Source organism: Corvus cornix, chromosome 11 (assembly GCF_000738735.6).
Source record: "Corvus cornix cornix isolate S_Up_H32 chromosome 11, ASM73873v5, whole genome shotgun sequence".
Lineage (NCBI taxonomy): Eukaryota > Metazoa > Chordata > Aves > Passeriformes > Corvidae > Corvus > Corvus cornix.
In genome coordinates, this window is record NC_046341.1 from 17,568,891 (window position 1) to 17,583,705 (window position 14,815).

Below are 14,815 nucleotides of genomic sequence, written 5' to 3' on the forward strand. Positions count from 1 at the left end.
GGAGCGACGGAGGGAGGGATGCGGGATGGAGGGAGGGCGGGCGGGGGTGGGCACCGGGCGGACCCGGGGGCGGGGGGGCCGGGCCCGGAGCGGGGCCACCGGGGACGCGCCCGCCGGGGCTGGGACGTGCCCGGAGCGCCGGCGAGGAGGAGACCCCTCGTCCTTCAGGGGGATGCCCGCCGGGAGGGGGGGCCGGGAGAGGGATGAGGAGGGGATGCGGCAGCACCCCGAGGGGCCGCGGGCAGCCGCTCATCTCCGTGTGCCAGCGCTGCGGGCGGGAGCCCCGGGGACAGGGAGGGCATCCTTTAAAACGCTTTTCCCAAGACGCTCCGGAGAGCTGCCGGCGGTTCAAGGCTCTCCGCAGCCTCGGTAGCCTCGGGCGCTGCGCGGAGCAGCCCCAGGGCAGCGCCAGCCGAGCTCCGCGCAGCGGGAGCTGGATGAAGGCAGCACCGCGCAGTAAGTCCTTGACCCTCGCCCCGTTCCCAAATCCTCTTTGTGACGGACGGCGCCGGGATCCTGCACAGCCCCGGCTGCTGGAGCGCCGGGTGCAGGCTCATGGAGGGCAGCACTGGGCATCCTCACCTGCCTTTGGCTTTACAGAGCTGGAGGGGGCTCGTCCCATCCGAGGCAGATAAAAACCACGGCCAGCACCCTGCGAGGGACAGGCCACTGGCATCCCCTGCCCACCTTCCTCATCCATTGAGCTTTTCTCCTTTTCATATTGCATGGACTGTCTGTTGGCAGATTAAATGTATTATTTTTAATAATACATCATAGCTCTGAATCTTCCCCAGGTTTGATGTTTGCCGAAAGGGGAGGGGTAAGAGCACAAGGTGTCGATGTGGTCAGGTACAGGTAGGGACTCTTAAAATGGAGGACTGGTTCCACACTGAGCTAGTGCTGTTGGGGAAGCTTAATTGCACTCAATTCCATCCTCCTTCTCCAGCTCTCCTTGACCAGTACGACGTTGTGGTTGAAATGAACATGCTGTGTGGTTCTATAGTACATTGCTGGTTCATTGCTCAACTTTATTTTTAAAGGGCTGGTCATCTGAACCTCATTCAGAGCGCCTGAAAGCCTCTCCACCTTAAGCAAAAGGTAAGATGACTACTTTGTTGAAGATCTACCTAGGATTGCAGAAAGTGGACCCTAATATTCCTCTACCTAGTAAGAATTCCATATAATTTAGTTCCGTGACTGTTAATCTCATTTTCCATGCTGATACTATCCGTGCATGCACACGTGTAAGACAGTGCATGAGACCCTCCATGTGTAGCTGCTACTTGCTCTACTTTATCTTAGCTAAATGCAAGCTATTGCAGGTAACAGGTGCATTTCTTGCACAAATCCTCCTCCTGAAAAGTCTCAAACTGATGGGAATGTAGCAAAATGCACCCAGAATGTGCCATTTTTCAAGGTCAATGAAGAATCATCCAACTACCTCTTTCCTTCCCTCAGTCCAAGCGTTTACTTGCCAAGCTGTGAGCCTGGGAGAATTCCTTGGAGGATGGATATAAAAATACACAATACTTGAAGCAGGCAGAGAGCCCTGAGGGAAATACAAAACACTTGGCTGTGCAATAGACAGAAATGTGGCTTCCTTTTACCTGGGGTTCTGCTGAGGCAAAGGGTACTTTTCTCCCCCATCCTTCCACCAACCAAACAACACAGTGAAAATACAGATTTTTGTCACAAGGAAAGCATGAGTATGCTAAGCCTGGCTTTACTCGTGACAATTAATGTCAGTTTTCAAACTTTTTTAAGGTTTCAGTAAGAGTGGTTGCACACCTGGTTTTAATTTCTATTAAAAAAACACCTGATGGAAGAAACCAAGAATAAAAGTTCTTCCTAATAAGATCCCTCGTGTCCCAGCTTTAAACAGACAGCACAGCTGTATGTGGGAAGAAAGCTAATGGTAGAGGTTGTACCTCCAAGTGCAGCTTTAAAGTTTAGTTTTTTGTTTTGATTCCAACCTTTGACTTGTGCCATTTGTTCTACGTGACCTTTCTTGCAATTGGAAATTACCAGGGCAAAAGCTGTGCTCTTTTATCCTCAGGTTGTAGGAGAGGATGGTAAGTGTCTTGTTAAAATGGATTATGCCATCCATGGATTCCCCTGCTGGAAAGCCTTTCAGATGATGGAGTAAATCTTGACAGGAGGAAGTGTATGGATTAAAACTAATGTAAAAATAAGCTTGGAAAAGCAAAGGAACATTTGCAACTTTCTGCATCCTATCCAGATGAAATGATTTAATGATATTTATCATAGTGAGATATATATACACACACTATTGCATAACACTGATGAATATGCTGGCTAGAAACTGTTTCCTCTTAAATAAATATTACAAGGAAGATTATTCCTCTATCTTCTAAATGGCCATTTCATTTTTTAAGCAAAAAGCAGCTCTTACTCCAATTGCAATGGGATGAAGATTTTTAGTTTAATCACTGTACTGAAGAAAGAAGTCATCTAAAAAATGCATGTGATTGAATGCATCCTGGATCAAACTGGAATGCAATTTTTGGTATTAAATTTTGGGATCAGGAAAAAAAAAACAACAAAACAGAATATTTCCAAAATGTATTGGCTTGTGGTATGGGTTGGTTGCTGGTTTTCTTATTTTGGGGTTATTTTTCATCTTGTTTTTGTGGTATTTTTTGGTTACTTTTTTATTTTATTTAGTTGGGGTTTTTTTGTTTGTTTTTGTGGGTTTTTTTTTTCTCTTAGGTGGGTTTTAGTTTTTTGGGGTTGTTTTTGTTTGATTTTTTGACTAGTTGTGATGGAGAATTGGGGAAAAAAATTAACCTCTGCTTGCAAGAGAACCAGGAGATTTTCTTCCATATTGCTTTCCTTTTAAGAGTAAGAAGGATTAAAACCCCAATGTGACTTCCCATGCATATACAGACAGGAAATATCTATCACACCATGTGACATAATGGAATTCCACCATCTTTTCTCACTTTCATGTTTTTGTGAAAACAGTTGTTGATTATCATCTAATTCTTCGTTCCTCAGCAGTGTGAGCAACTGTTTCCTGAAGACAGAGAGTTTAGACCTTACTTCTTAAAAAATACTCAATAGAAGTGGCTTGAAATGAGCTCTTCAGGGGCAGCTCAGTCACAGCACAGCCTTGCCAGGGCCACTGTTGGAGTCAGTGTTAGGGGTCATCTCATTTAAATAACAATGCCAAAGTCAGGGCTTGAGAGGGGAAAAGAAACCACTGTACTAATTCCTTATATTCACATTTTATTCCATCAGATCACCTACCAGTGAGATATTTCCCTCAAAGCATTAGTAGCTGATTTCAGTTTTTAATATGTAAAATAGAGCCTGATCCAAAATTACATGCAATTAATGAGTCCAGAGTGAATTGCTTGATCAAGATAAATGACTTTACTGCAAGCTACTTTTGCTTACAGGGATTGCCACAAAAATGCCACTTCAAAGCAATAAGAAATTAATAGCTGATTTGAAAGTTACTAAAGCAAGTTTATGGACTAGTGGTGTCACCTGCCATTGTTCCATTAAAGCTTTAAACACATTAAATGCTGTTTTCTTAGGCAATACCCACTCTACATCATTGGCACCTTTTGCTCAAATTATGTGAGGGATTATTCCCTAATTTAGTTTGCTTTGCATGCTAGAATTAACATTCCATAAGAAGAAACAAGAAGGTTTATTTTAAGTCCAGAACATTTCTGAATAAAATATGCATTTTATCAGCTCCCCGTGCCAGCACAGAGACATAATTGCCTTTACAACATGTTCTTATCACTGTCTTGCAACCTTTAAAACCTGCTTGTATACAGTTATCACAAGTTGGTTATCAGGAAAAATAATGATCTCCTGTGTTTGGGAAGTCACTGAAGACATCTGTAACTTGAAAAAAAAAAAAATCCATTATATAGTGCTTACAAGTGATCCTATAGATTAAAACAAGGGAAATGATACTAGCAGCCTGTGAGATAAAGGTACAGGGTTGGGATAGGTTTGGTTTCAATTTTTTCCCTCTGAAAGAAATTTCTGTTTACATTTTAACAGACAAGGCTAGAAAGCCTGAGAGACGTGAGGGATTTGCAAAGGAATGCCAGATTCCTTCAGAGATCACACATGGTTAAAATTCAATATCCAACACTGGAACAGAAAGCTTGGAAAGCCCCATTGGAGAAAGAGCAGCAGCTGCCATAAGTTGACAGAAGTGATTCTCAACCACTCAAAAATCCTTCCTTACAAGTCTGGCCTTCTGAGAAAGGCATCTAATCCAACTCCATTCCCGTGTTACTTGTGACGTGAGAAGAAATGGATGCACTGATTTTGATGTTACTTTTGCTTTAACTGGACAAACACATTCCTATAACCGTTCAAATTCCTCCTCCAGCCCAAGGAAAGGTCTGTCCTGTCAGACAAAAACAAAGGTTTAAGCCAACAGCAGCCCTGGGCTTGTGGGCCCTTAGCATAGCCTTTCCCATCCCCAAACACTCCATTTAGAACTATAAAACACAACTAACTCTGAGCTTCTTCCACTCTCCAGAGATTATAAAATATAAACCCCCCAATTACTAATATATGTACCTTTTGAACCAATGATATTGTGGAGTGCATAAAAATAGCAATACATTATCAGGTTTTATTATTCCTTGGGCATTGTTTGCAATTTTGACTAGTTGCTGTCAGGTTGGCTATTAGAAAAACAATTATTCCTTTTGTACATCAAACACTGGGAGGAAGACAAAAGAAAATTATATCCAGCAAGGCGTTCAACCGTTTTTGGGGGGTTTTTTGTACATTAATGTACAGAAGGATACAAGTTTTACAGGATGCAATTTGGGAAGTTAATTTTTTGCTGTGTTTTCACTCTGCCTCCTGAGCGTCAGGAACGGGATCGGTCGCAGGAGCTGTGCAAATATTGTTTGCTCTACCTCAAGTGCCCTCTAGTGTGCAGTAATTAAGCAGGTTAAAATAATTTTTTTCCCTTTTTCTTTCCCTAACAGCTACTACTCTAAATCCCAAAGTAATATGTAACACTGCTTTTCTTTCAGAGGAAAGAGAAATTCAACGTTCGCTGCATTAATCTTGTGGCTATAAATGAATTATCTCCCCTATGCAAAATCAAATCACTCCCATTGTTGTCAGATTTTTATTCTCAGAGGTATAAGTTAAATGAAACTCAGTAATTCTTTTTGGGCATTGTGCAAATGTCAAAGTACAAACAGTTTTTGGTGTTATCAGAACCCAAATAACAGTCTTCTCTCTGCAAAAGGAAATTACCATATTCATCAACAAAACATGACCCTAGAACAAGATTAACAACAAACCTCCTAATTATGCTTCTAGAGGCTTTTAAAAGTACTTTTTGCCCACAGTTTAGAAAGCAGGCAATTCTAAATGGATATAAATAAAATAATATTGGGGCACACGTGTAACAAGTTCTGTGTGTTCTCATCTGTCCTGTAGTGCTCATGTGCTCCCTCAAAATTCTGGCATCACTTGGCTGGGCAAATCCAGTCCTGTCTGTCAGTGAGAGCAAGTTCTGTGCAGCGGCTGCCTGACACCAAAGAACAGTGAGAGGAGGAGAAGTGAGAGGATGTTGAGAGACAAAAGTGTGGAGAGAGAATTACCAGCTGCAGCTCCAAGAACAAAGAATTAAAAACTATCAGTGTACCTGCAAGAGGGAGTTTAACTTATTTATAAGTTTAAATAATAACTTTAATTAGGTTTAACTTATTTAATCTTATTTCTAAGGGCTCCCCTTCATTTAAAAAGCAGACTTGAGTTCCCCACATAACTTTCTCCACTGCACAAATGAGTTAGTTTTGGGGAGAACCATTGAAGAGTTTTTCCCCACTCCTCATTTCACTGTGGCCTGACCTTGAAGGCAAGTATTCACTTTCAGGCAGGATTTACCATAAAATTCCAAGATAATAGCAAGCTTAAGCATACTCTAAACAAAACAGATTTCTAATGGACTTCTGAAAGCTGAGGTAAGAGGGATGGGTGGATCCCAGGAGAGATGAAATGGTTGCCTATAACAGGGATATGCTACACAAGGTGAGAGAATTGAATTTTTTATGAGTTGTAAAATCAGTAGGACTTCCTATAAGTGGAAAGAGTCATTATCCCTATCTCTGAGCTGGGCTGTGGTGGCAGACTTGTGGTTTCCAAGTGAGGTGCTGAGAGAAGCACACAGGATTGTTTCCCGTTTGCCAGCTTGGACTCTTTCTTCCCTGCTTAGCAGCTTGGCTTTGCTGAAAGGTAATTTTTGTACCCTGACTGTTCCTTATGCATTCTGCAGAGAACACACAGTTCTGGTGCAGTTTAACATCCATAGGAGGCGAACAGGACAGAGCTAAGCACCACACTTTGCCAATACATGGTTTTCTAACATATAATGCCCTATTTTAACCTATTATTACAGCAATGCTGCATCCAGGTACTGTGGTAACAGTAACACAACAACGAGAGTTATTCCAGAAACAATGCTGGAATAGATGCTCTCATGATTTAGAGCAAGTACAGAGCTAAAGTACATCAAGGTTAGACAGGTCTTGGCAGGGATCTGGGTGAATAAACTGCCTTCATTTCCAGCAGATTTGAGTAAACTTCCTCAGGTGTGTTCAGCCCTCATCATTGCAGGGATAAGAGTGACCTGCTCTCACAGCAGCAGCAAATACACCTGCTCTGGCTGTCAGGAGAACAGCAGGAAAGGGAAAAGCCAGTCAGTGGCAAGGGCAGCTTCTTGCTGTAAAATGGATGCCTGAAAAATGGACAGCATTCTGCCACCTCTGTCCTGAAGATAATAAATCCCTTAAGTTTAGCCCAGCTCTTCATGAAGTGCCTTCCTTATCTGGAGGAGAAACAGATCTTAGGTCCGTGTGAGGTGACAATTACAGCAGGTGAGCAATCCAGAGGGAGCCATGGTTACTAATGGAAGGGAAAGTAGCACAAGCCCCAGGTTTCAGCATATGCCACCTGAAGAAACTCCCCGAAAGGTACTTTTGCACACCTCATAACCCAAATCTAATAGCAGCACAAGCTGAAATTAGGCTGCTAGCTCAAGTGGTATTTGTTTTTCCATTCTGAATGCAGTGACAGATTAGGAGTATATGCTTATTTCAAAGTACTTTTCTCCAGAGAGTTCTGGTTTGTTTCTTTATTTAATTAAGAAGGTAAGTCAACATATTGCCCATAAAGTGATTTTTTCAGCAGCTAGTGACATTGTAGTTTGGCAGACTGATCTTAAAAAAAAAAAATCGTAATACTGTGGTAAAGCAAAGCAACCATTTCCCCTAAAATATTTCTGGTGCATATGTAAGAAATACTGCTAATGAAGGAGAACATCAATCACTTAAATCCACAGGACTCAATGCTGGAGGACTTTCCTTCTTCAGTAAGGAGCTGAAAAGCCAGAGCATATAGAGGTAGCATAATTTTACTCAAAACAACTGGGTTTAATGCCAGTAATTTAATGAATCAAGTAAGTACCTCCTGAAATATATTCTAAATTCATTTACCAATGCTCAGAGGTGTTTTTTATTGTCAAATGCAGTAAAATCAAGTGAATAAGTATCTGAGACTGAGATGGTGCAATTAATGTCCCCCAGAGGAGGCAACATGAAAATGATGTGACCGATCCTCAGCTTGTTGATCCTCAGATTCTTTGCAAGCCTTTAAAGAGAGAGTAGTAGAAGGTGTGTTTTCCATGGATAACTCCAGTCAAAGAAGCTAGCCCTGGGATAACTGGAGGAATAGCAGGGCCTGACTCACTGCTGTGCTAATTTCACTAATTCCAGCTTAACACCAGAGTTACTGTGGTAAAAGATGACCTATATTTTTATTTAAATTAAAATCTCTAATATTCATCAAATATTTATAAGAATATATAACAAATAATTGTGGCAAACATTGCATAATAAAGATGAAAGGAAAATTAACCTTGTGAATTTTTAAATTGAAGAATAAAGACTATTACATTAATAAGACTTAATTATATCATTAAATATTTAAAATTATGTCCTCTAATAAATGTTTTTATTTAACATATTTCTTTTTTATCTATTACATTAGTAAAATCCCTTTAAGATACGGGAAAAAAAAATGGAAGGGCTTTTTGGGGTTTTTTTATAGCCATGCAAATACAGAAAAAGTGAGAAAGGAGCCATGTTACCTCTTCAACTCAAGGTCAACTCTCAGAAGAGAACAATCTGTACTTCCACGAGCCTCAGCTCCTGCATGGGCTTGTGAGGGGCTGTTTCTTTGCCATGCATTTTTCTAATTATGTTCTTCTTTTTTAGGCCTAGCTTGGCTCTCTCTGTGCTGATGAACTGAGTTAAGCCAGCACAGATAAGCCTTGCCTCTGTCCATGTTTGTAGCATCCCATCGAGTATCGCGCCCGCCACTGACAGGACACAGGGGTGAAAGCAGCACTTGGGAACTCCCAGGGAATCATCATTGTGTTAGTTTAAAACAGTGTAGTTTTTTTAGTGGGCAGAGGAAGCCACAGGAGCAGGTTCTGAAAGATGAAACTAGTGGAAGCTTCTACCGTGTCCAGCACAGAGCCAATTGCTGAAGGCTCTGATGATAGGCAGGTTGCTAGCCCGATTAGAGAAGTTGGTGACGCCTCTGGGATTACATATTTAAGTAGGGAAAAGAAAGCAGGCATTCTTTTTTTTTCTTCTGAGGGGTGGCAAGGCAGCCACTGGGGCCATCCAGGCAGGGCCGGGGGGCCGCTAACGGTTTCACGCCCTCTTGAACTCTCTCTTCAAAGTTCTTTTCAACTTTCCCTTACGGTACTTGTTGGCTATCGGTCTCGTGCCGGTATTTAGCCTTAGATGGAGTTTACCACCCGCTTTGGGCTGCATTCCCAAGCAACCCGACTCCGAGAAGCCCCGGGCCCAGTGTGCTGGGGCTGCCCCTGTGGTGCTGGTGGGGACCATGTGGCCAGTGACGAAAACATGACAATTCCCTGACACGGAGCAAACGAGATCAACCTTTTCAATGCCATGAAGCTCTATAAGAACCTTTCAATTGATAGAACTTGACAACAATTTTCTTCCAAGTCAGAGAAGAAGAAAAAAATGAATACACATGAGGACAACCAACAGGGAAGCACCAAGGTTAGTGAAAAGAACGAGAGAGAGGAGGTGCCCTGGGTGTCGAAGCTGAATTTTTTTCTACAAGCCGTGGTGAGGACCATAATACAACAAACTGTTTTTCCCTGTAATTCATGAAGTGCATGGGGGGTGCAGAGGACCACTCGCAGCCCATGAGGAAAAGTGCTCACGCTGGAGCGAGTGGATGCTGAAAAGCTGTAATCTAGTGAGGAACTCAAACAGAGAGAGAAGAGTCTTGCTTCCAGAAACAGAGAAAGAGAGCCCTTGCTTCGAAACTAGAACAGCTTATCCTTAAAAGACTAAACCCCATGAACTAAAACAACCCACGATGTGCAGTTTTGGGAAGACGGCTTGGCCTGTGGGAGCGACTCATGTTACAGCAGGTCGAGCAGGACTGCAATTTGTGATAATTAAGGCCATGCTAAGAAATTTGCAGGAAACTATCTCTTGTGGGAAGGATCCCACGGCACAGCAAAAGAAAGAAATTCCTTTCCCTAAGCGTACTGAAGAAAGATTTTTAGGAAGTGAAAGACCAACCAAAACCCCATGTTTTGCCTCCTTGCACGGTCAGTGAGAAAGAGAGAGGGACTGGGAAGAAAATAAGTGTTGTAAAGGTTTATTTTAGTTCTCATTGCCCTTTTTACTTTTAATTATGTTAAGAATAAATTTTCTTTATACTGTTTAAGTTTTGAACCTGTTTTGCCTTAGAGTGTTTTTTTTCCCCTAATCCTTATCTCAAATCATGAACCCTTTGTTATGATTCTTGTGGGTACCTGGTGCTTTTAGCCAGCGTCAAACCCACAACACTCAGGAAATACACACCTTGCAAATGACAGAAAGGGTCAATTTGATAGCAAAGGATTGCGGGGTGCACACTTTGCAAGGGGTACAACCTCCCATCATCCCTCTAGGGATGTCACAGATTCTTTTCTCAACATTAATTCTTCTCACCCTAGATTTTTGTAATTATTCTACAAACAGAAGAAGAGTTGGAGCAAAAAGCTTCTGCATCAACCCAAATTCAGCCCATAGCATTGCACTCCTACCAGAAAGAAGTTTCTTTTTCTAGCACACCTCCAAAACTTTTAATGTTTCCCTCCAGTTATGGCACTTCAAAGCAGCATTTTTATCTCTTCAGTGTGCTCCAGTCACCTTTTCTGCCTTGGCTGTGCACACAAACCCCACAGCCAGGTAGTCTGCCCATCTCAGCTTTCCCCTGAAAACCCAGGTTTTACATACACTCGCAGTAACACTGATTAAAATCAAATGGCAAACAGTGACAAATCTAACTCATCAGCATTGCAGGTTTATCAGAGGCTACAGTTTAATGGTGCTTTAGTGGAAATTCTCTTCATTTGCAAGCACACAAAATTCTGAGGCCCTCTCTGCTTAGTTATTGTGCTTTTCAGTTAAGCCATTCTTTCTGTTTACCACAGTAATACTTATTCTGATCTAATTCCCACAAGGTCTTGTTTATTTTTGTAATATTCTTCTGACTTCAGTGGATTGTGTGTTTTGTTGCTATGATTGTCTTCCTGCTGTCCCTCAGCATTTCCCACTCCTCTATCCATCATCACCCATCCTGTAATTACAGAAATGTTATTTTTTGGTAGACAGATGCATAGGGTTGCTGGCAGGAGTACTGCCATTATGCAGTCCAAATACTGTGCAGAATATTAAAGAATCGTACGAATCAAACTTAGTGAAAGAATCTTGTGAATTATCAAAAAGCTTGAACTAAGTCTGGTTTTCTTGTTTACACATGGGATAACTCACCTCAAACTAGGTAACATTTATTTACATATGGCAGCTAGGACTGCACAGGAGATAGAGTCTTCTAATTAGCGCTCCTGATGCTGCAAACATAAACAGGGATAAACACATATTCCATCATGTGTAGCTGCCACTCACATTGCCACAGTATTCCTTTCTTTTCAGTGCACAAGTAAAACAATGCTACAAAGCAAACAAGCACTGAGCTTTCACTTCAGTACCCGCCTAATAATGTCACACCTTATTTTCAGGAGATTGTTTATTTGGAAAAGTTACCAAAAAAACAAACAAACAAAAAAAAGCCATGTCATATCCTATCACTTCACTTAACTAAGGCTCAGGAGGCTGTAGAAATAACATGAGAGCTTCCCACTAGTGTTATGTTTTACTGTGCTTTAAAGTTTCCACAAATAAGGCATCTGTTTCTGCCTGGCAAGGTACAGAATAGTGAAAAGTGACACTATGCTCTCAAATAAAAAGCTTAATCTGCAGAACAAATGAGGAATAAAATACATACCATGGGTCCAAATGGCTCACCACTGAAATGCAGAGTAAAGCTGTCTGCCTCGGCACAGGTACAGCCCAGAAGGTGACGGGAAGTTGGAAAATGCCGTGGCAAGCACTTCCAGCTGGGTGCCCACCAAGATTTCACCTGGGTGTGTTTCAGGGATCTACCACAGCACATTCTGGAAAGGCCCCTGCCTTATCCTCTGTGTTTTTGAAAAGATAGGGAATATGTGATGATGCTGCCAGGAGAGAAAGAAGGGCTGGAACTCCCCAGCTAAGGAAGCTTTCTCTTTGCAATTCTGCCCTTCCTGTTCACTTCAGGGTGAGTGGGTGGCTCCCAGCATCATTCCCAGGCTCTGTTCTCCCAAGCACTCACCTCCAAACCACACCCATGTGCCCAGAGGGTTCAGTGGGAGGTTTGCCAACCTTCCTTCTGAAAAGTCAGTGCCCACTGTCACTGGGACTAAGACAGGGTTTATAATTTCCTTTATAGCCCAGACATGCTTGGACAGCTGTAGGGCCTTCACACAGACTTCTAGTCTCCCCACCACAGTTCACTGCACACCCTTACCCTGAGTCGTCTCATATATAATTTAAATGTTTAATGCAAAGTAAAGCTAATGTTAACAATACATATTTTCGAAGACTGACAGTATAATGCTTTGTTTCCTAAAGGAATAACTGGAGTGATCCATAAGCAAATACAAAGCCAAGTAACACTGCCTGAACAGACATAATTTGTGCTCATCCTTGAGAAACCTTAGAGTGCATGCATCCCTTCCTCCTTCCCAGCTAGGCAAGGTGGGATTGACTGTGGTTTTCTTTCAGATGAGGCATGAAAAGCTGCAGTGCACTTTGTTCTGCATTGGTATTAATGATACCTTTAGAAGTGGGATGTCTTTGATATCTATTGTGTGCTGCTGACTGATGGCTCTTTCTAGCCTGGAAAGGTACCTTGTCTTAGCAGCTTTGTGTGGGCTGAGAGTGAAGGCCACAAGAATATTTTGAAGTTGAAGAATTTTAAATTAATATAAAGTATTGTATCATTAAAGCTGAGATAGTAATACCTTTCTAAATTTGCCCTAAAACTTTCTTTGTCCGTTCAGGAAATTATTAGATATTATCCTACCTTGGTTCTGGATTTTCTTTATTGCTGTTCATTCTCAGAGGCCGTGGATGAGAATCCCCACCAGCAAGAGCAGGGACAGCAGAATCACTCTCTGTGCAAAATCTCTTGCTGCAAGGGCCTCCCCCCTCCCCACTTCTATAATAAAACACTCAGAAGCAGCAATTCTGGTAATTGTCTGACTAATATCTTCATTATCAGGGAGTGTTATCTTTCACATGCAACAAATGGAGATGGTGCTAACATCAGTGCAGAAAATAAGGATTAGAGAAGGGGAACTACTCATCAAAGATAAAAAAATCAAATAATTTATGGCACATCTTTTTCATAGCCTGTGTTAGGACCTGCTGTCTGTAGTAAAGAAACATTAAATAAACAACAGCTTGTAAAAATACATTTTCTTTTTTTTTTTTTTACTATACTAGTAATAGTTAAAATGATTTTGCATGAGAGAAGACCCACATTCTACTCCTGGATTTTAAGGATGCCATATGAAGTGTGCGCAGTGGATAAAAGCACAAAAGCTTGGAGACAGGAGGGAAAAGGGTTTCCTGCCTGCTGGGGCAGGAAATCAGATGGTTGCTTGGAAGTGCAAGCTCGGAGCAGCTCGGCTGGTGAGTGATCAATGCAATGTCTGGGAGGAGCTGTTTACTCTGCAGAGCCACCTCTGCTCTGCCACTGAGCATCAGCCACCTGGGCAGGCTTGGGAGGAGAAGGGCTCGGGACTGCTGGCTCACTCCTGGGCTCAGGAGCAGCTCCCGAGGTCAGGGCTCACACCAGCAGGGCAGCGTGGGGAACAATCAGGGCTGCTGCCCACGCCAAACCTGCTCTATGAATAGACAGCCTCATCCTTTAGCCTTGTCAATCTGTCACCCAGAAAAAAATAGAAAGGAAAATTAAAAGGTTATGATGTTATCGTCTCCAAAAATAGGATTTCAATCATCCTGGAGAAGTGCTGTGCTGGGATATTTTCACTCAGGTTCTGCTGACATCTCTTGACTGTCACCAGCACCGAGCCTCCTTTTGGGACTCCTAAAGGTCACAGAGCACTGGGGAGGTGGAGGGAGACCTCCACTTGGGTGACCACAGGTAAATGTTTGCAGGATTAATTTGATGTAGAAAGAAATGAATCAGTTTGTCTGTGTTTCTCTTTGCTGGTGCTGACAGCACCAGAACAGTAGAGCCTTCTGTTCTTCAGCACTGCCTCAAGTCCACCAAAGACCAAAGGTTAGTTCCTAAAAAAGGAGCTGCTGCCTGAACCAGTAGCCTGGTTTTCTATATTTCAGAGCTGGCATAGAAAACAAAGGATCACAGCATGCAAGAGTAGAACAGACTAGTGGAAAACAGTCTAAGAATAAAAGGAAAACAACCAGTAAGTCTCAAACATTACCTTTGAGAATGAAGAAAAACTCACGAATGCCGTTATCCACTTTACTTGGAAAGACAGAATTCAACTGAGTCCACAGAAACTGGAAGAAAATGCCCTGCTCTGAAAGCAAAGTGAGAGACGAATTCAGTTCCCAGGCCACAGCAGAGGGTGGCAGGGGTAGGTGTGACCCCTGAGGTGCCAAGTGCCACATGACAGCCCACGAGTTCCGAGTGCTCAGCACTTCTGAGGGTCAAGCCTCTGGCTCTGTGGCATTTGAGACTCAGTCTCTCTATAGATTAGGATTGATCTCCCCTGTCTCTGGATAAAAAAATAAACAAACTGTAACCTTGAAATTGTCATCCAAACCTGGAGTCCAGCCAAAAGAGCAGAGACAAAATCCCCTTGAGAAGCAGAACAGCAACCCCGGAGGTCACTATCGATGCATCAAACAGAAACAGTGGATTTTGATACAGCAAAGACCTAAGTGATTTCATTTTTATTCAAAAACTAAGTGTAATCATATTTTTTTTTCACCTGAAATGCAGAATTGTGCCCATTTCCATTTAAACACAGATACTCAGAGGATACCTTAAATATCCTCTTGGAACTGAAAATGCACGTTTGAAAGCAGTGCCATTACAGAAGACAATGTTTTTTTTCCACAGCAAGAGGATGGTGTTTTACTGCCCTCTTTGTTGTTTTGGAGAACAGAGGGAGTTACCAGCAGCTTCAAATTGTATGGAGGAAGCAAAGCATATCCAAGCTAGGAATGGCTCCAGTTAACTCTCCAGAAGGAGGGATTCCAAGTGGCCAAGCTTATATGGTCCATTGCAAAACAAAGGAATCTGTTGTGTTGTTTGGGGATTTTTTTTGCTTTAGGTCATATTAAAATGAATAAAGAACTCAGGCATGCTGTAGGCTCTGCTT

General features: G+C 42.3%; 1 long non-coding RNA gene across 1 annotated transcript; it reads left to right on the forward strand.

Moving 5' to 3' along the window:
- The first annotated feature begins 111 nt into the window (after window positions 1-111).
- Window positions 112-8,892, forward strand: LOC109950969. The gene is made up of 3 exons (XR_005602911.1): window positions 112-456; window positions 1,041-1,098; window positions 4,045-8,892. It is a non-coding gene; the product is annotated as an uncharacterized LOC109950969 (long non-coding RNA).
- Window positions 8,893-14,815: the final 5,923 nt, after the last annotated feature.